The 2,598-nt window shown below is 39.9% G+C and overlaps 1 non-coding gene across 1 annotated transcript; it reads left to right on the top strand.

The window, feature by feature from the left end:
* Positions 1–380: 380 nt before the first annotated feature.
* LOC111814725 lies at positions 381–483 on the top strand. The gene has a single exon (XR_002819633.1). It is a non-coding gene; the product is annotated as a U6 spliceosomal RNA (small nuclear RNA).
* The last annotated feature ends 2,115 nt before the right edge of the window (positions 484–2,598 follow it).

Raw genomic sequence — 2,598 nt, 5'->3', positions numbered from 1 at the left:
ACACATTAGTATTGGCCTAAGATTGATCTTTCCACAGAAGTTTGCATCGTTTTGTGCTGAATTTCCCAAAAGCTACTAGAAAAAGAACTCTGATGTTTCTTCAAAGAAAACAAGTTTCTACTTCTCATTAATATATGAGTTCAAAAAGGGGATATAAATGAAGAACCATTTTGTATCTGTATATAAAAAATAGGATAAAGATACTTTCTCTTCATTCAATGAGAAAAAAAGATTTGCACTCATGTCTGCATCTTGTACTATAACAACTACGAAGACAACCATAAACAATGTATTAATTATTGAAACTGTCCTACTAATTGGTTTTGAAACTGTCTCATTGCTAGTCATTTCTCAATAAAATTAATTAAAAAATATAACTCTCACTTCGGCAGTACATATACTAAAATAGGAATGATACTGAGAAGATTAGCATGACCCCTGCGCAAGGAAGAAATGCAAATTCGTGAAATGTCCCATACTTTTGGCAAGGGAATCACCATCTCTGACAAAACTAAACCATAAAAGGGGATACAAATGAAGGACCATTTTGTATCTGTATATACAAAATAGAACAGATATACAGCTTTGTTCTCTTAATTCAGTGAGAAGAAAGAGTTGCACTAAAAGTGTTTGGACAGAATATCATGTCTGTATTTTGTACTATGAATAACCACTACGAAGACAACTATATGCAATGTATTAAGTATTTAAACTTTCTTATTAATTTGTTTTGAAAATGTCTCATTGCTATTTGTTTTTCAAAAAAATTAATTTAAAAAAAACATATCATGAGTTTCCAGAACGAACAGATGTCCTTTCCGTCTTAGCAAGTAAGTATAGCTGTCACACCATTCTCTTCACATTCAAGAAGCAAGTGAAATGATTAAGCTTTGTGCTTCAGTTCTGACCTCTGTTTCCAGCTGCAAATAAGTCTACCAACCAGTATCATGTTTTTATGATATGAATGCTTGGAATGAGTTCCGTGATTACATTTATGTACACTGTTGAGAAGCAGCTGGAGACATAACACTCCATCATGGAGACTTGCTTTCTGTTTGGGTCACAGAGCAAGGACCATAAAATATCAGCTTGGAATCTGTCAGAAAATCTCATCTCTTTTACAGATTCCACTTCATTAGCACTTGTGTTGAACTTATAATAAATATAGAGGCTAGGGCCTAAGTGATTCCTAATATCACTGAATTATTGATATTTTTTGGTCAGATAATCTTTTTATTGATGTTTTCAGCATAAAGAGAGACAGAGATTCTGCCGTGTTCCGGGAACCCCCAGATGCAGTCCTAGCCCAGGCCCGGTGAGAGTGTGGGAGAGATTCCGGCTACCCTGTGCCAGCGGGACCTACTACTGGTCCCAGCCCAGGCACGGCGTGGGTGAGACCCTATTCCACGCAATTGAGATATCCCCCACCACTCCACAGCTCCTCCCCCACCCCGCCTGCCAAGTAGCAATTTCTGCCTCATTCTGGGATCCCCCAAGGCCCAGGCTTAGCCCAGGCCTGGTGAGTGTGTGGGAGAGCTTCTGGCTATCCTGCAATGGCGGGACATGCTACTGGGCCAAGCCTAGGTGCAGCATGGGTAAAACCCACTTCCAACCCCTTGGAACACCCTCATCAATCTTTAGTACCCCCCCCCACACCCCACACACAAGGTAGAAATTTCTGACAAGTTCCGGGAACCCACCGATCTGGTACTAGCCCAGACACAGTGAGTGAGTGGGAGAGCTGTCTCTACCCCCTACTCCACCTTGACCTTTCCAGGCTCAGCTTAGGCTAGAAACCTGCAGGAGCAATACCTGCAGAGAATGTAGAGGATAGAACCCCCCAGCTAGATCAAGAGCAGAAAATCTTGTCAGAAGGGCACAACAGGATCATTCCAAATAACAGCAGCAGGAAGGAGCTGAGCACAGCAGTCAGACCCAAGCCAGGCACAGCTGGAAAACTCTAAACTTTGTAGATCTGCTCCTGTACTTCAGTACGTCCTAAGGTTATAACTGCAGCAAAGATCTACAACGAAATTCAGAAGACAGTGCTACACAAAATGACGAGAAGGAACAAAATGCAACCTCAAAACCCAAGCCCATGCATAACAAGTGCCAGAGGACACTAACACAGAACAAATTGGGAATAAAAAAGCTCAAAACAATGAATTAATGGCTTCTGAAATAAACAGCTACAGAAAGGTGTAGAGGATCTCAGATTGAAAATAAAAAAAGAAATCCCTTAATTAATAACATCGGGAATAAAGCATCAAATGCAGAAACACATGGAGGAAACCAAATGCGCACCCAGAACAAGTGCAGAGGACACTAGCTTGGCTCAAATGCATGAATTAAGAGCATCGATAGTAAATAAGCAACAGCAGAAAGTTATAGAGGAACTCAGAGTGCAATTCCTTTCTGAAATAAAAAGAATTCTCAGAACTCATAGCATCTGAAGTAAAGAAGCAAGTACAAAAACATAGGGAGGAAACCCAATATGAAAAAAAAAAAAACACTGCAGTAAAAGAATTTCTAACTGCTTCTATAGAAGACATTGATTAAAAAAAATAGAGGCGATTAGAAAAATGACAGATTCCTTGA

Source organism: Octodon degus, unplaced genomic scaffold, assembly GCF_000260255.1.
Source record: "Octodon degus isolate 3935 unplaced genomic scaffold, OctDeg1.0 scaffold00452, whole genome shotgun sequence".
NCBI lineage: Eukaryota > Metazoa > Chordata > Mammalia > Rodentia > Octodontidae > Octodon > Octodon degus.
Note: the sequence above shows the minus strand (reverse complement) of the source record. Positions and strands in the feature narration are given on the sequence as shown.